Source organism: Monopterus albus, unplaced genomic scaffold (genome assembly GCF_001952655.1).
Source record: "Monopterus albus unplaced genomic scaffold, M_albus_1.0 scaffold20.1, whole genome shotgun sequence".
Taxonomy (NCBI): Eukaryota; Metazoa; Chordata; class Actinopteri; order Synbranchiformes; family Synbranchidae; genus Monopterus; species Monopterus albus.
This window is the reverse complement of record NW_018127900.1, coordinates 2,471,957-2,492,120: the sequence shown is the minus strand read 5'-3', so window position 1 is coordinate 2,492,120 and position 20,164 is coordinate 2,471,957. Positions and strand designations below refer to the sequence as shown.

Genomic DNA, 20,164 nt, shown 5'->3' with positions numbered 1-20,164 from the left:
TAGGAGAACTCCAAAGGTGTGTGTGTGTGTGTGCATATCACTTCTCATTTTCTTGTGTCTAATATGTGATGTAACTTTAAAAATGCTCCTTAAGTGTCAATGCATCCATAATAATAATCCAATAATATAGTAATGCCTCAGTACTTAAAAATTTGAATACAGTGTCTTTTTGCACAAGGAGGATTTTAACATAAGGAGGATCTGAATACTTCTTCTACCAGTGAGGCAGAGAATGTGGTGAAGCTATTCAGAACATGTGGGACTATTCAGTAACACAGTTGTGATTATTACACAAAAGTCATTTCACTCTGATGTTAACCATGACATGGGGGGAGTGAATCAGGCACAGTCTGTTTGAAAGAAGTTTGACCTCACACAGTCCAGACGTGTCCTGGAGGCCCCCGAACCTATAGTAACACTCCCTCTTCAATCAGGTGCCTTTTGCTTTACCAACAACTAAGATGTCCACACAGTAACAAACAAACTCATTAACAGTTTCACCATTTCTATTCAGTTTGTTTAACAAATGGACCAGTGAATCACACAGTATCTTAATAACATCATTTCTTTTTTCTCTAACTTCAGTTATTAATAATGCAAGCATGTCTCATTCCGTACAGGGTCATATCTCATCCACAAAGACTTGTAACCCCTTTTGGCCGACAAGTGACAAACTCACCTCCAGTCTTCCATCCCAGACCACTATAAATACAATGTAAGATTGTTGTGCCCAGAGACAAATAACCATACTTGAACCCTTAAGATGGCATCCAAAGTTCATTTCATTCTCTAATGAAGACTGAAAATTGCAACACACTGAGCAAAAAAATACATCCGCTGCATAATTGAATCATCACAGCTGAATAGGTTTGAGATTAATTCTACGTAAAGAGAAGATCAAAAGCGAGCTAGTTATAAGAATTTTGAGGGGAATAAGAGCACTGAGGCTTGTAGGATAATCCCATTAGGAACTGCACATTCTGATTGAGGAGCCACCGCTGTGCAGTATGTAACAGATTAGGGTTAAACAGTCAGTGATATAGGGAGACAAGCACAACTGTAGTCTCAATCTTTAAACACTGTGGCGTATTACTCTGTGCTCCCAGTATAAAGCCTTTTAAATTAGAATTTTGAGCAATGATCAATCATGGTGAAAGCTCTTCGAGTTTGTCTCTAGAACAGACTGGATTACAAAAAAAGCAGAGAAATACTTGTGTCATTGCTTAATACTGATTGCCAAGAACATATTTTAATCCACTGGAAAACACATTTACTTTGCACAAATAATTATATCTTCTCTCATGACACTGCAAGCATTTGATCTAATATATTTATTCTTCTGGAGTCTTGGTTTAAGTGTACGTCTGTGCATGAACATTAACATTTTTGTGTCAACACTGTGGAAGCATCTCACTTTATGTACAAAAACAAACTTTTCATTGGCAAGGTAAACTGTTCACTGTCCAAACAGCAGTACAACATCAATGACTTTACCATACCGGCAAACTGAAAATTCGTAAAACCTCCCAAAGAATACTGACACTTACATAAACCAAGGACAACAGAGGGAAGGTTTTAAATTTATGCTCTTGCCAGAAAATATAGTGTATCATCATAGATTTTTATGACAATTAAATCCACCATCATTCATTAATTTGAGATGGATACAATAATTCTTCAAATAAATATGCTATGACTAAAGCAAACATAATAAGGAGATTAGATGAAATATTTGACCAAACTAGTACAAAATATTTTTTAGGATATTTTCATATTCACAGAGAGATGGATGACTGTGTGTTTGTGAGGGTGCATGATGTGTTTGATCTCATTCTACAGTGCAGAAGTTATCCAGACTGTTCTCTTTGCTCTTGGGGAGCTCGCTGTGTTCCAGTAGTCGGTACTGGAAGGAAACACGGTTTATATAGTTCTCACTGGACACCAGCCTCACCACCGAGTTGTCACAGCCAATCTTCATCTGGGCTGAATGGCCAAAGAGAAAACAGGGACTTTACACTGGAGCAAATAGAAAGCATTGTTGTCGTCTAGCCAACTCTTCTCCACCTGGTTATGGCAAACATCTACATAAGACTAAACTTTTTAATTTATTTCTAAACAAGTCTTTTCTTTGTTTTGTATGCGAGTATAATAAATTGCACCAGTCTACCCAGATCAAATAAAAATAGCATAATACGGTAAGATGTATAGTATAATATGTTGCAAGGGTTTTCAACTGACTGTGACCCAGCGACCACCATTCTGACTCTGAAGTGACCTGAGGATCATTGCTGTGGGGTGTATAAACTGGGTGGCCACTAATTTAATCCTGAAAATCACCTGGGTTTTTCAAACTTATATATTAGCATGGAAATGATTATTCATAAACAATGAGTAAAAATGGAAATGTCTTTAAAAAAGGTCCTACAGTGAAACTACAGTGTACATGATCATTGACCACCTGCAATGCCTTTGTGGGCCACCACTGGGCCCACGAACCACTGGTTGAAAACCCATATTAGAATTCAGAATGTATCACACACTAGCACAAACATTTATGGATTATTTTTTCAGAAAGTATGGAAATGTCTTGGTGTTTATTTCAGTACCATTAGAATGAGGTCAAAAAACATCATTTGCATGAGGTCTGAGCGTTCATGAGACAACCCTGCTGCTGTAACACTGGGGTGACCTGTGTTTTGATTTGTGGCATCTTAATATGCAGCTGGAATTTAGTTTTTGTCAAAAACACAGTGTAATGTGTCAAACTGTGTTGAATAAAATTAGGTTAATCATTAAAACTTGAAAAAGGTAAGAATAGTGTAATATAGCATAGGATGATATAGTAGGCTTTAAGAACAGTATAGCATAGCATGGCATGAAAAAGTCTAATAGTCGCTAACTAGACAAGAAGTCAGATTTCAAACTGTCAAGCCTGCTGTTTCTATTTAAACAACAGATTTACACTGCAGGTAAACTGAAGGGGCTCAGACTCACCGAGGCCACTGAGGGAGAAGCAGAGGTCAGCTACATCTTAGAGGTGTCCACCCCATTGCCCCCTAGCAGCTCCACATAATCACCTGACCCCGAACAGCCTGACCACACCTGCCTCTGTAAAAATATGAACAACAACTATGTCAGGAATGCAGCTAAAGTGAATAGGTCGTTGATGTTAAGAGCCATGTGAACTGTACCCTGTGGAGTTTTTTCCCCATTAGTTGTGCAGCCTGTTGCAAGTCCTTGTTTTGTTTGTATCTAGTAGACAAGCACATGTTGTGTCATTCTTCTCATTGCAGAGGTTGAAGATGCATAGCATGAAAAAGTAAAATAGTCGCAGTCTAGACAAGAAGTCAAATTTCAAATTGGTTTGAATCCAGGCTACTGGAACAAATGTTTCCATGCTCGAGTAAATGAATTAGCTTTGACTGGAGGCTGACGGATATTAATGACGAACTGAAACTTTACTAAATGGAAATAATCTGTAATTACATAAAAGTTCATATGATCTACTATCACTGGTTTTAGTGAGAAAATCGTCACCAACAACTGTTTGTGGTGACAGTTTGCAGCATTATTGTCAAACTAGAAGCCCCAGTCTTTTTACAGTACCATAATTCGGTCTCATTGTATTATAAATGTTATCATTTAAAGAAGAATTTAAGCAAACTGTGAGCACTTAAATAAGAATTATCTTTCATAGAGAAAGGGGGACGGGGATGTGTGCCTGTGCCTGTGTGTCACCTGTGGACTGAGCTCGTTGCTTTTGGCCTGCCCCAGGCTGAGTTCTGTCAGTTGGATCTCCACAGGGTAGATGATGGAGAAGCTGCAGTTCCTGCTTTGATGTGGCATCACCATGGTGAAGCTTCCCTCTGGACTCTGAGACATGACATTACAGGCTTTTCACACAATCACACAAACACACACAGGAGGAGAGGTTTCAAATTAACAGTTACCCACCACCAGGAAAACTCATTATTGACACATCATGTTACACATTGGACATAATCAAGGCTGACTGCAGGGACTGACACAATTAGGGTAGAGCATGGAAATCTAATTTTAAATGTGATGACAAAGATAAGAAAATTATGAAATTTGAACTGATAACGGTACAGAAGAGTAGACAGGTGCCAACAGGAGTTGGAACACTTTACTCTTGTTGTTCATTTAGAAACATTTTTGTGGTGAAGGAGCTGTGGAGAATAATACGTATTATAGAGTGTTTATTCTAGATGGGATTTATGACTTGTCACTCTTGTGTACATGTATTAGTGGTGCCCCTCATCACTGCATTACATCATTCTCAAAGCTGACTTAAGTTACTTGTCAAAATATTAACATTTATTGGCCAAGAAGAGTCTGCATATGTTGGGGGACATAATATGTTTGCTGTTTTTAATTCACAAATTTCCAGGAAGAACACACATGCCTTGGTATCCATCAAGTTAAAACACCAAACACAAATCTGACTTTGATGCAAGTTATTGGTCTTCATTTATATTCTTTTTTTCATTATGTTTTTGTTTACAGTTTAGCTTCCTCTTTTATGGATTTGGTTTTTCTTTGCTATGCTTTCAGTTTTTTGACTACAGAGATGTGTAGCGGGACTCACGGAAGGGGTTGTGTAGTTTTTTGACAGCCAGGGTGAAGCCACTGCCAGGACTGTGAATGTGGAAGAAGATCATAGCAACATTCTGAGATGAGCGGCTCGTGGCTCCTGGTGCCCTGGAGGAGCAGTAGTCTGTATAGCGCTGCTGCAGAGGGAGCTGGTGGTCCTGACTGCTGGGAAACTTCTCCCCCTTCAAAACCCAGCTGTCAAACATCTGTTGAAGGAAAGATTTTACTATCTACTATCATAAACATATCTAATATTAAAATAATACTTTACTCATTTAATTAGTTCAGATTTTAATGTATGCCTTGTTTTCACTGAGCAGCATAATTCTGATATCAAAGGCAGATAAAATCATTGAACTAAAAGAAAAGAACAATGTAGCTGTATACAGTGCTCCATGCTAAGGTACTGGTCTGAACTTGTACTGCGTCACTGAATAATAATTTATTATTATTATATTTATTTTTTTTTTCTGTTCATAATGAGTACAAAGTTAACATGATGGGAAACAAGACTATCTGCAGCTAAATGTTATAGTAGATGAATGGCAGTGCTTGCCCACCAAATATAAAAAGAATTAAATGTGTTTACATCAGCTATATTGAATTAATGGCTCAGCTGACCTATATGCCTGTGTTCAGCATACATTATCAATAAATAATAACAAGTGAATAAAATACAGAAATTAATTTTATCTTCAAAGACCTGTGTTAGTTAGTTAGTTAGATAGATAGATAGATAATGATTACCACTATTATACAATAAGAATTTTATTCAAAAAACATTTAGTTAATCCTGTTTAAACAGATAAGCATAGTAAAAAAAGACAATGAGATATGGTCTGTGTTTGGTTTTGTTCAGCATGATGAGCATGGTTACACACAGCTGCTGCTGATTTCCAGATACAAAAACACCTTCAGCTTTCAGATCCATGTAGTATTATAAAGTCACCTTTGGCCCACCTGACCTGAAACAGCAGCTCTAACCAGCAGACTTGGTTTCAGAACCAAAGCCTCCTCTTTCCACACTTGCTCTAGGAAGTGTGACCAATGCAGCGATGACCCGGTGCGGTGTCTGGCCCTAAAACATTGTCTTAACCCTGTGTGGCACCATTTTAATGAAACGGAAGAAGTGGTTAATGAGGCTAACCTTGATGAAGTCTCCAGCGTTGCAGTCAATACTGATGTCAAACACCTCCAGGCTGATGACTTCACTGGGCTCAGCGATGATGAAAGCAGCGCAGGCCAACTGTGGCAGAGACGCCACAAATGTGAAGTGGCCATCAGTGGCCAGCATGTCCAAGCATCCTACGAAGCATACACACACAGGCAAGTATGCACAAAGACAAACATTACACACTTCGCTTGTCTTTTAACCACAAGAAAACAATATGGATTTAGTCTCAGAGTAAAACTGGTCATGAACTCAAAGTGTCAGCTTTAGGATCAAACACAACAAACCATCCACCTTTGAAAAGCCACAAGTGTGGAATGGAGAGCTTTTCTGTAAATAAAAATGTAGGCATGAGTTTACTGGTTGGCAGTGGTGGAAGAAGTACTAAGACTGTTGAAGTCAAAGTAGCAGTACCACAGTGTACAAATATTCAGTTTCAAGAAAAGGCCCTACATTCAAAACATTACTTAAGTAAAGGAACAAAATTATTAGCATCAAAACATACTGAACGCCTCAAAAATAAGAGTAGAGAATGTGCAGAATAGCACATTTCACATTAATGTATATCACCTTATAATACTGATGTATTATTGTGTTCATCACATTTAATGTTGCAGCTGGTAAAAGTGGAGCTAATTTTAACTACTTTGTATACTTGTATTTTGTATTACTGCCCATGATTTTCCCACTAAGTGTCAATAAACTTATGATTATATTTCATTTGTTTTATTAACCTCATTATGAAATGTAACTAAAGTTATCAAATAATTGTAGTGAAGTAAAAAGTACATTTGCCTCTATAAAGTTGAAGTATAAAGTAGCAGAAAATGAGAATACTCAAGTACAGATGCTTCAAAATTGCACAGTACTTATAGAAATGTATTTAGTGACTTTCCACCACTGATGATTAATAAGGGTATTACAGTATGATCCACTGTATCTGCCTGTCCAGTCATCACTTAGCATACTTTTAAAAGTGTAAAAGGTTTACTTTGAGTCGTTAAACGGGGTTAAGGATAATCAGCTACTGATCAAAGCTACGGTTTACAGCAGAACTTACTGAGAGGTCGGTGGAAAACAAAATCTTCTGATTCTCTTTTCTGGTCCACACTGAGCAGAGACTATAATCCATCTGCAGCTTTGTTGTCCTGAATAAAACATGACAGAAATCATGGTTACAGCTTCACTGGCAAGAACTTTACAGACATCAGTGTAACCTGCCTTAATGAATCATTTCACTTTTCTTTAAATACAGCATATTACCCCAACATAGCGACCGAGCCCCATCTGTGATGAGAGGGAGACCAGAAAGAGGAGCAGCTGTGTGCGCAGAGCCACCGACATACTGAAGCAGGGAGGGAGACGACGGCGCTGGCTGTGAGGTGGCAACTTTTATAGCAGCACTCAGGCAGGCCTACATCAGAGCATCGCAGGCAAACACAGAACCCAGCGGACTTCCAGTGATTTGATTAATGTGTGAAAAGCTCCATGATCCCAGTAAGGGACTTCCTAAAGGTTAGGGAAACAAGGATTGGAGGATCCTATGAGCAAATCCTCAGAGCAAATGCTGACTGAAGACTTTTTAGAAAGCGTCACTAAAACACCTAATTCAGTCATTATTAATCCTCAGTGTGCCTGACAGTGCTTCTTTTTCCTCAACCCCTCTGTTATAAATATCATTTTTCAGAGACAGGGAAGGAGCTGCCAGCTGTACCTTTTATCTCCTTTCTTAATTTTCTCTGTTCTGGGGTCAGTGACTTGTGGCCTCTCTATAAATTTGACCAGTTTAATTGCCAACTTCTGATTCACTGTGCTGGTTATTGGAATGGGTAAAACAGGAGAGGCATACAGGTAAACTACATATGCTTACAATGAAAGAACCTACTCCCTCTCCCTGTCATTAACAGTGAAATCATGGAAAGGTTTTTGAGCTCCGTCTTTCTAAACCAAGAACTGAGACCATCTAAACTGATACCGCGGTAGCAAAAGCCAAACAACACATCCAGTCACCAACTTAATTGTATTGTTCTGTTTCTTGCATACCTGTGTGGATGGGAATCCACAGTATGAGATGCAACCAGACAGCTAAAGTATTAAAAGACATCACTGTAATTAAATGCACAATCTTAATGGAAGTGTTGAACAAAACAAGAACAACCTGTGGAGCGAGTCACATGCTGACAAACGCAAGGAACAAGAGGGAGCAGAGTGAGGGTAGAGGAAAGGAGAAAGCAAGAAAGAGTCAGAGAAAGACAAAGCGTGATGTAATTTGGTTTGCGGTGACACAGCACATTAATTTAGATGAGACTAATTGTGGGTGTCTATGCTGCCGTTGTGAAAGGTCAAACGCACACATAGCTGAGTGTAAGAGATGATTATCATCCTGTCAACACACACTTCCTCTCATTCATCTCAAAGGAAGATGAGACTGTGTGAAACCCTGGCTTTCAATTGTGGTGAGCTAATGATGGCTGACATTTTCCCATAGAGTGATAAAGGTCTATGATACCACATGCAGGAATAGGAACCAAAAACCGAAGCAATAATGAGCATAATGACTAACATTTGGTCTAACTTCCCCCCAGCCTGTTGTCTTACAATGCTGATGACCCATTCAGGGTGTGTTACTTTTATTTAAAGGCCAGTGGACAGTGATAATAATTAGTTGTTGTCCAATGAGTTTGCATTAAGAAGATGTCTGGACCTATTAGCCGAGGTCTCGGTGTTAATGTGTGTTTGCTAATGTGAATGTCAGCAAAGGAAATGTATAATGTTAGCAAAATGCTAGATATGCTAAGTACTTGCCCTTTGGCGATTTCACACAAATGGTGCAATGCGCATGATGTGATACTGTAATTGTGTAAATCCAATTTATTAAATTTATTAAATGAACTGATTTTAGATTTTAATGAACAAGTAACCACACATTCTCATACTGCTCTAAATGAGGAACAGATATATTAATTCACAGTGTGATGGTCTATTCACAGAGTTCATCTTCTAATCTAATATGATATAATTGCATTTCACCACTCTTCCCACATTACCACCCCCAAACCCCAGTGCCTTCACCAAAAAATCCTGAATGAATTAATTAATATCCTGTGCTGCCCAGATGTGCAGATGTGCCACACTGAAAATATCAGGGTGAAAAATTAAGTAGTGGCCAGATTGTGGCTGATTTTACAGGGTTTGAGTCATAGCCTATTAGGTTGTACCGTTTAGCTTTATCCTTATCACTTTGACTTAGTTTTCTTATTCTTTTTATTCTATTTTTACTCTACTTTTATTCAATTTTAGTTTCCTAAATGGTATGGCATTCAATACTAGGTGAGAGAGAAACGGTATTTCAATTGTCTGCATGTCCTGCACATATAGTGAACTGAAAATAAAGATCTTTGATCTTGAAGAACATTTTAACATACAGAACAACCCCTAATGTGTGACATAAAACAAAAACCGACAAACGCACACAATCAGCTGGAAGAATGAATGAATTTAGTTTAGTAACCTATGTAGAGGCTGGCAAAACATAACTTAAATTTTAAAATGAAACAGATTAATAAAGCTAATTACCCTCACTAATAAAATATATCCATATGTGTCAAGCCGTCTCTGTCCCAAAAAACAAAAGACTACATCACCATCTGGTGGCAAAGGTAGGAACAGCTTTAATTATTGTGGGTCGGAGGATTATTTCAATGAAAGGTGCACTCAGCTGGCAGGCTATTAGGTATAGCTACCTGAAACCAGTGCAGTCTAATACAACTGTCCTGCCAGAAGTCACCCCTTCATCAATCCTACAGTACATTCAGGTTTTTGTTGAAAATGTTTTAGAGACATAGGAGTTCAAGGGTATGTTTATTCTGGAGGCTAGACTAAATAACAGACATCTCGCGTCATAATGCACTTGAACAGCAGCAAAATGGCCACATGTTTGAATCAACACCTAAAAAACTGTTAAAATGGACATTATAATCCTTATAAAGGGTGGATTTATGACAAAACTGCTGTATTTTTAGCATTAGACTGCATTAGTTTACCTTTGTGTGCCTAGACTGCCAACTGAGTGTATGCATGAACTTCATTTTCAACACAAATTTAAGAAGGTCCAACCATACCTACAATTTTCATTAAAATATAACCCAATCCATCAGAATTTTCCTAAAGATAGATGCAGTTAAGAAAATTATAAGGTGTGTCTCTGATGATTGCCTCAGCTGGCCAGATGTGCCACTGACCCCTCCATGTGGTTAAAGTTAAATCATAGTGATTGTTGACTCCAGACCTCAGAGTCTTAACCCTGCCTTGTGTCCCAGCATGCATCCTCTATCTGCACACCTGCTCCCTGGTAAAGGTAGCACGTATAGCCAAGCATTTGGCTTTTTTGTTTATTATGTTGACTCCCTTGCACACACACTCATACACACACTTCTTGTGTGGATACGTCTATCTTCACAGCGGTTGAACCGCCTGACCAACCCATTCATCTCTTGTGGGGGCTGTAATGAGCCGACCCTCCCCGTTTGGACCAACCTGACAGAGAGAAATTACACTGAGACCTGCATGGATTTCCTCCTTTGTCCCCTCCTCCCAATTCCTTTCCCCTGAAAGTGGCTAATTCAAAATGCATTAATGAGGAGCGATAGATAACACACTCTTCTTTTAATTACCTTCCAGCGGAGTTCTTCGAGGGAGGTCTGGTGACTCTCTCTGATGCTGGCCTGTATGTTTGGTCTGCTTTCACCAGTTCAGGTTTTTTATCTAGTACATTGTGTAGTCAGAATAAATTATAATGAAGCATTTATGAGTCCTCCCTTGAGATACTGTATATTAATGTAACAAATAACAGGCTATACAAAAGACACTTGGATTTGATTCACCTATTCTCTAGAGCATTCACTTCTTTAATGTCTATAACTTACTTTCCCTTATAAACTATTAAAAAGGGTCCTGGACAAACCTCGACCCTTTTAATCATTAGGAAGATATTGTAAAGGCAATGTACATACCTGAAAAGAACATTTTCTAATTAGCATTCATCATCTTTGGCCTGGTACAACAATGAAAGCATTTACAAATTGTGTAGTAACGACTGATGGTGTATGACGCACAGACCTGACTAAGGTAACTAACATGAGAATACTGGAACTGATCAGTGAGTTTGAAAAGAAAAGCAAATCAGAAAACACACCTTCTAAAGTGCAAGGGGGAGCTAACTAATTTGATTATTTGTGTTCTTTATTGGCCTATGGTCTCTTTACCACAACCCCCAGTCCCATAACAAACAAATAAGGATTACAAACTAGCTTTCCTTATGATTGATATAGTGTGAATACTCAAGATGAGCTCATGAAGTTGAAATCAGTCACTGACATTTGCATTTGTTTGCTGCAGAAGTGGCATAAATCTTTTTGTGCAAAAGTGGCTCTGTCTGTAAGTCTCTTGATGTGGCATTTCTGTGGGGAGCAACTATATACAGTATATCCTTCTTTAGGTAGGGCCCTAGCAATTACTTAAGCCCAGGGGCTCCTGTTATCCTTAATCCGGCCCCTGGTGTTTGTAGATGATGAGTATAATTTTACATAATAAAATAGTAACAGAGTGCATTGTGGAATAATTGTAGAGCAACAAGAGACTTCAATCAGGCAGACATGCTTAACAGGGGTGTGACGAGATCTCGTGATTTATAATGTGACAATATTTCTTGTAGAGGCAAAAGCTGTCTCACGATATCAGTACATAACAGAACCAGGCCATTATGACAGAGTGTGATCATACATTCACATTGCGTTGGTTGGGGGGTGAGGGGTCACAGGGGGAGCTAAGTGTATCGTCACGCTGCTAATGCTTAAATTCCAAGAATTAGTTTGATTGTTGAGAAAATAACTGGTGCAAAATCAATAATCATCACATACCATTTATATTTGTATATTCTTTGTTTAATTTATCCAACTAGAGTCTATCATAATGTGCTTTGTCCTCATTGTTCACTCATTACCAACTCACTCAAGCCTGATGCTGATTGATGTGACCCTGATTTCTGAGCTTGGCCTGATGGAAAAGCATGAGACAAAGTTGAAATTAATGGAAATTATGAAGGGGACACTATTGATGCATTCTCTTGTAAGATGACTTGTCCTTTAAAACAAACAATTCATATCAGAGTGATGTGTTTTTAGTCAGAGGGGTCAGTATAGTGTACAATGGGATACCTGTTGGTTTAATGATCTTGAAATTATCTGTATAAAAACAGCAGAGCATCAACTGAATCTTTGTATCTAGAGGCGCCTGTCTGATGTTTTTATCCATGTCTGTAGAAGCACACATGCTCTCACCTGTGGCCAGTTGTAAAATACTCTGTTTGGCTGAGGCACAGATACAGTGGTACCGTAGAACTCCTAAAGTTGCATCCTTGCAGAGGAGCTAGGTCGTTCCTGTTGTATATGTTAGTTAAATTTCCTTCCAAATCTGCTTCCTTAAACTCAGTTCTGAGTGGCCTCATATATCTAATGTGGATATACAAACTGTATGTTGTCCCTGAAACATAGAGTTTGAACTTCATTCAAACTCTGAAGCATGTCTTCGCTGGTGGGTGGGCCTTTGACACATACAGTAAATATGTTCCTTCATCACTCAACCTCCACTGTGGCCTGGCCAGTCTTGTCCAGCCTAACAAACATTGATTAGTCCACATAATCAATGCGCTCAATGACAATGATTCAGTGCACTGCATAAATGCATCGAGTGAGGCCCTCTTTTCCATGCGTTTTTGCATTCTATTAGCTATGTTTTGATGGAACACTAACTGCAGGACTCTTTGTACAGTTAACAGACATATTTCATTTAAGTGATACCAAGAGGAGATAAAATCTATTGATCCATCTGTCTAGAATCTAAAAAAAAAAATAATTGCATGAACAAAATGCATGTTTGCTCTGTGCCCCTCTTGGCAGCCACCAGAAGGTGGCAATGTTTAGCTGCTGTTGGCACTAAAACACTGATGGCATCATGAAGTGTTGCAAACTATGTTTTCTGCATCTCAGCCGAGGTGACTGAACTGAATAAAACAAAATATATGAGGAAAAAAAAATCTGTTTTCCCATGGTTAAAATTCAATTATAATTAGGGGATTTAAATCAGAAATTGAGGCAACTGATGGATATTGTAACCACAGAACTAAATTGTAATACAAAACTAGCTTAGCCACCTGCATTGAGGTTCAACATGTAAGACATATCTAACCCATCAGTATGAGTGAGGAAAATCTGGGGGAATACCATAACACATCTACCTGCTCATATCGTTACAAAAACAGCAAAGCCTAACATCTAAGATGCAAACGAAAGCCACCTGATACATCATCCATCACCAAACAGTTGAATTCAAAGGAAACATGAGGCAGGAAAACCCCAACATGAAGCATGTAACTTTTCTATTCCTGGTTTCCATAGCCATGCATGACCAAGTCATTTAATGAATGTTGATAAAGTAGAAAAGCTGGTTTAATAAGGACGGATCACTGTGCAGAGGTGGAGAATGTCAGAGAGAGCAGGCACAGCTGCTTAGTGAGAAATCCAATATTGACTGTCGGGATAAATGTCCTGCATATTCTCTCATCTGTCCCAGGGGCTGTGGTATTATGCCTCTCACGTTAGCACCCCTAATTGGATTAAAAATGGCTTGTTATTGGGAGAAAAATGACTCTGAAAACTATCATGATTATTGCCACTCAACAATGTTGGCTCCCAGACCTGAAGCGGTAAAGTAATTGTCATGGCTTTGGAAAATATCAAAATCAGGCAATGCCATTTGTTTAAAAGCAAACTGTTTCTTTGATTGATTGTGTTTTAAGATCAAACCAATGGAAGACAATTCGGTCACATTTAGAGCCTCATCCATTGTTTTATTCTGGCACTATAAAGCAAGAAATGTCACATCAAAGTCTAGCAGTCATAGCATTTGTTTGAAACTTCTGCAAACTGATAAATACTCAACTGTGTGTGTTTGTGTTAGTAGGCAGACATGTACTGTGTGCATGCACACATGGCTGTGAATGCATGCGTGAAAAGAAACGAAACAGACAAATCCATCAGGCCTCCACTGGGTTTTAGTTTGTATACCACCAGGAGCACCCATTAACAGAAAATAAATGCTTGACGCCATAAAGCTGACAGTGTCTCATTCATACTGACACTCTGGCTAAATTACACATAAAAGCACTGATAACATCATCATTAAATATTGATTTTAAGGATGGCTGAAATGAAAACACATCCAGACATATTCTGTGGGAAGGAATTTGGATGCGAGTCAAAGCAGACGGAGCAGAATGGTTGAAAAGAGAAAAAAAAAAACAGCTACAGTGGCTTCTCGTGAGAAAAGGACAGGACAGAAATGGAAGAAGAAAAGGAGAGAGCATGGAAAAGGGAGAAAGGATGAAAAGTGGAGCAATGTAGAGGATTTGGGGGTAGAAAGAGATTTAAGGCTGAGGCTCAGAGCAGATGTTAGTGTTGATGATGATAGATGCAGGTTGTTGAGATGCAGAGCTGTTATCATGAGAGGCACTCACAGCCTCCTCGGCCCCAGATGTCACTCTGTGTGTGCATATGTGTGTGCTGCACGGCAGTAGAGGGGGACGTGCTGAAATGAGCAAGCCACATTGCCCAGATTACATAAACACTAAATCTCCTTTACCTGTGTTGGCTTTTATAAAGTATGAAAATTCTTTAATGTAAGAAATCAGCTACAAGTAATCTTGACAATGAAGAGAAGCAATGTAATACAAGGAAGGAGAGTTTAGATACTGATTGGTACAGATGAGGCTAATGAACAACCATCTTTTACACTCTTAGGCACAGACACATTGAAAAGGAATGTCCTCTAAAGGCCTAAATTGGGTTAATTTGAAGATTTTTCACCTTTATCTCACACAGGAAAGAGGCTACATTCACTTGCACTAAACCATGCATCACTGGGTTACCATAAACATCCCTGCAATAATCCAAATTCACCAAAAAAAAAAAAAAAAACCACATACATTTGCTGCACACACACATACACAGGCAGCAGGTGGTGTGTGTGTTGAGTGGTAACCTCCTCTACACTCTAGCCAGATAAAAGGTGCAGGACAGAAACACGTCGGTAATTGATTGCTAATTAGTTCTTTTGTTGTTGTCCATTGTGTCCTGACAGAGCTTTGCCCTGGGCTGTCTATTCACACACAGTCTCTCTGGCCTCACAGCACGAAAATAAGCATAGCCAATACATAATGAGACAGACTGATGTAACCCCAGCAGGAAGCTGCTTTGACAGTATAAGTGGCAGATTTCTTTCATTCAGTTCACAGATACTCTCCGAGATACTCTCATACATGCCAGTCTCATTCTGTGATTTATGATGAGGTGATACATTTCCTCCCAAAACGGTTCAGCGGCAAGGTCCCCTCCGATCAGCTACATTCTGCTTTACAGTATGTGCCTGCGACTATGTGCCATTTCCACTGAGCTACTATAACCACATCTCTCTCTCTCTCTCTCTCATCAGTGCATGAGAAATTATCTAATGAGGAATGGGTCGCACATTTCCACAAACTCATTAACCTGCGAGCGAGTGAGACTAATTGCAGCGTTTGGGTAATGTGATTTCACATCTGTTACTGCAGCCCAGGACACCATAGTCAGCACAGGGCCGGATCTGGTGGGCTGAGCTGTGCACAGAGCTAGATCTACCAGAACAACACACACCACACGCTGGCACTGCTGCAGCTCCAATCTGGATGGGTGGAGCAGCAGTCAGGTTGGTTGTGGTTATAACATTTGATCAACTCTTGTCATGCCGTATCTTGTAATTAGATGCTTCTGCAGAGTGAGTCTGAAAAAAAATATATATTGACTACTTCTCAAAAGATGTCTATGTTGAAATTTAATGTCATCTGTTAATGCTGTAGGCTTCACATCCCTGATTCACTCTTCTGGTTTACACTGTTTGACTGTGGTATTCAGTGAGTGTAAACAACTGATAACAACCAATCTCAGTCTTTTTCTATACATTAACTGTCTTGACTGCAATTTTACTCAAAAAAGTATATTTTGATTATCTTGAGGTTTCCGTTCCTATACTTTCCTCCACTCTGTACAATAATAGTGTGGCCTGGTTACTGTCTATACAACAGTAAATGTAATCACAGTGTGATCCTGTGGTTTGCACCTTAATTAGTCTGTAAAGTGTAAAAAATGTTTCTTATTGTATGTTGGAAAACTTCAGGCTATTTCATTCAACCTAGGTGGAAACACAGAGTTTGTGCACGCGCACACACACACACTCAAAGCACAGAAAAGAATAAGTGAATTTTTCAGGGTCTTGACTTGGGTTGGTATTTTCAGTAATTTAGTAAATTACTCCAAACAAATTTATGTTAATAGAAAAGGTGGGAACCAACTATTTAATATAGGAAAAGTAATATACTTTTGTTAATTATGATTAATCCTTTGTTTAACCCCCCCTGCATTGTTACAGAAACTCCAATTATAAGTTTACAGGCAGTGGGACTACTTATGGTAATGCCATATCTCATCAATTACCATCCCGTGACCGTAAATTGGCCTCAGTGCTGACAACGAGATGAGGTTAACACGCTGATTAATTTGAGCTGCTGTGATTTCAGGCTCAAGTTGACACTTATAATCTTTGACACAGACAGTGAGGTCCGCTCACTTTCATAATGGCAAAATTTTATTTAGACTTCTTTCGGAGCTGCATCTGAGTTTAGAGACACTGCATTTCACAGAAAGATAATTTGAAATGAAAGTAACAAGGTGAGAGTTTTTCCAATTACACAAGTGATGGGAAAGTAATGAAGAATTTTAAACAAATGTCAAATGATCAAAAGATGTAAAAGGTAAACTGCTTAATACTGTTTATCTGTATTTTCTTATTGTTATGACATGCATGTAATGCAGCCTTATAATCAGTAAACCTAAACATAAATCAAGAATAATGATTTTATCATTTTATCAACTTCATGACAATGTGTCCATATAGATTAATACTTTTCTCAGAGGACTGTCTTTGTCATATCATTGATATGACTATATGTGTGTTTTGGATGAGACAGTCAGTTTAGAAAAACAGTAGGTCTACTATGCAGTTAAATACATGCAGGCGTGTGTCGATTTTCAGCGTCTGTGTGAATCTTAGGCAGCCCCCAGGAAATGCCCAGATCAACGTGGTTAATTATTTATTTACTTAATAGATGATTTGTCTGTTGCTTCGTTTGGTTTGTGCTCCTCTCCAATAGGGCACTTGCTGATACGTAGATGCGACACAGCTCCATCCATAAACAGCTGTTTGTGTCCCAGAAATGAAACACATTAACATGTTATTGGCAGTGCATTGTGGGTGAGACTGGTGCACAGTTTTTTGCTCAGTGCTGCATGTCTGCATAACACCTCTAGTAAATTGGACCAGATTTGATTTCTGTGTTTTAATTTTTTTAAAATGACACAATCAGTCTATGTGCGGGTCCATAGAGTTCACCTAGTAGCATATTTTCTGAAAGTCTAACTGTATGAAAGTACTACACTAGTAACACAGTAGTCTAAAATGTACTACAGAAACATCATTAAATCTGAGTACCAGAGACTCACTGTTTATTTACTGTGATAGACTACACAATGGTCTAACCCTGACTTCAACTCAGCCTTATTAAAACCACACTAAAACCTCATTTAATTAAACCAAAGTGTAGCTATTTGGGCTATACACTATGTAAAATTTGCTATTTGGCAACCACCAAGTACTGTATTTATTCTCCCTGAACTAAATACATCCCACCCAGCGGGGCATTATGGGGGATCCCAACAGGTGTCTCTCAACCCCCAACGCCACACAGCTCCCACCTAGCTGGTTAACTGTCCTCAGTAACCACAGAGATAAAAAGTCTGTTACTGGGGGTGGCCTGCACTGGGATGGAGTCCACTCTGGTGACTCCTGGGCAGCTGATTGAGAGGGTTCTGGGGATTTTGGCTGGCTCCCATTGTTGAACCAGGCTTGTGTCTGGTGAGGCCCTGCATCCGTTGGTGCCCCCACCTGGTCCTGCTGCCGAGGACCATGCGAGTGCTGGGTCTGAGCTGCATGGGAGCCCTCACCTCTACTGGCAGGGAAATGGCCTGCGGTGCTGCTGCCCATCATGTGGCGGTGTCCTGGTCCTCGGCGCACTGACCACACTGGTGCTTCTTCCTTCCATGGCTCCTCTCGTACAAGCCCTCACGAGCTCACCTGGTCTCAGTTCACACCGCCCAGAAAAGTGGTGTAGGCATGGACAAATACCTGACTGGACCTGGTGGTGTAGATGACCCTCCAACCAGCCGCTTGAGTATCGTGGTTGTGCACAGCGTAGCCCCAGGCACATCCTCCATGGCCCCCCACTTTACCAGCAGGTCAAGGTTGATGATGCATGGATCTTGAATGTTGGCCAGCCCAAACCAGTGCTCCACGGTGAGGCCAGCAGCAGCCACTTTGAGCATCCTCTCTCCTTTCATCTGTGCACTCTCACCAGTCACTGGGGTGACGCAGAGCTGGGTAGCTCTCCAGCCCTATGTATTCTGCCCTCTTGTGACCAGCAATGTTCCTTGGCATACCAGAGAGATGATGGACCCCATGTCCACCAGGGTGCGGCCCAGTGTGCCACTGAGTTCACAGTCCAGGTATAGTCCGTGTGTCCGGCCCTCGCAGCCGACCCACTGCTGTGATATGTTGAGGGTAGATGAGTTCTCTGGGGGTGATGGCCGTCGTCGTGCCAGTGCTAGGCAATAGCACGCAGTGTGGCCCAGCTCTCCACAGCGGTAGCATTTCTCTTGGCATCGTTCAGCTGCTCTCCCACTTCCTCGTGGTAGTGGTGGTGTGGCAGCAACCTTGCAAGCTGCCTCCTCCTCGCCAATCTCTGGCTGGCTGTACTGCGCAGTGGCCATGACCCAGGGCACAGAGCCCCACCTCAGAGCACAGGCAGTGGCCTCCCACTCCACTGCAAGCTCCAGAGCTTCATCCAAGGTTCTGGGGTGGGCCAGCCACACGTGCAGTCTAAGCTTGTCCGGGACGAATGCCTGGACAAACTCATCTCTCACCAACTCACCCTGGTGCACTGGCCCAGGCTCTCCATGTTGTAAGCCAAAATATGGAGGGATTCTCCTGGCAGTTGGGTGTGGTGTTTAAACTCACTGTGCAGGGCATCTTGCAGGTCGAGTTTGCAGAAGCTTCTCTGAAGTGCACTCACCAGGGCTCACCAACAGTTCGAACCGGGCGAGATATGTCTCCTAGCCAGAGACCTTCGGCATCTTCATCCCAGGGGGTGGGGGGAAGACGGCATGCCACAGAGTGGGATTCCCCACGTGGCCTTCTATTCAGGTTGTCATCTAGATCGGACTGACCTGCTCGCAGTTCCAGAACAGCCGGCTGGTTGGATGGTGCTGGCTCTGGGTCCCTGCAAAGCCGGGGTGGTAACAACTGGGCATGGTTCCTCCGGCATGCCTGGTGGAGAACACTGGCTCTGTCAGCAGACTCATTTTGGCGGGCTCCTGCTGAGGGCATGGTAGCAGGTAATTCCTCGGTGGCTGTGGGCCCTTCTGCTTCAGGTCGCACTGCCTCTTGCTTCTGTCAGGTGCCGGCGGTTCTTCCCAATCCCACTTCTGACACCAGTTTAATGTAGGCCAGTTTAAGGAAGGAGCCAGAGACAGAAGTTGTCTTTTTCTGCGCTCTCCCAAGGCCAGGGAAGACGCTCTTTTATTAGCACACACACACAGACATTGGCACACAGCAACCAGAACACTGAACAATCCCCACCAACCCTGAACTAAATACATCCCGCCCAGAGAGGCATTATGGGGGATCCCACCAGGTGCTCTCCCCCTAAGGCATTCTGAGGGACCCCGCCAAGTGTCTCTCCGCCCCCAACACTACAATAGTTCTGTAACATTATGGGAACTAGGTGGTCTTGTATTTTCATCTCCTCTGGCATTTCTATAATAACCCTAGCTGAATCTTACAATAAATTTAACTTTTGCTGCTACTATCGATTATGTCATGTCAGGATAGGCCTATAGAAAAATACACTCTATAGAAACGAGGCTGGTACACTATAGAGACACACTGGTCTGTGATTGCTTCTGTCTGATTAGGGTCCATCCAGTCTGCTCAGTAGGATGACCGTCATGGTTAAAAGCAATGACCGTCACATCACAGCACTGACATCTTTACCGCTGCTGTCTGCAACCATGGCACCAGTCACCCCTCATACAGTAAACCCTTTAACCCTGTCACCCCAAGCACCGTAAAAAAATAAGTAAAATAAAATATATATAATGTGTTTGTTCAGCAAAATTA

The 20,164-nt window shown here is 40.7% G+C and overlaps 1 pseudogene; it reads right to left on the bottom strand.

Annotated features, from left to right (window-relative positions):
• Positions 1–1,189: 1,189 nt before the first annotated feature.
• The window catches only part of LOC109956625 (corticotropin-releasing factor-binding protein-like), a 71,763-nt pseudogene continuing 52,788 nt past the window's right edge, over positions 1,190–20,164 (bottom strand).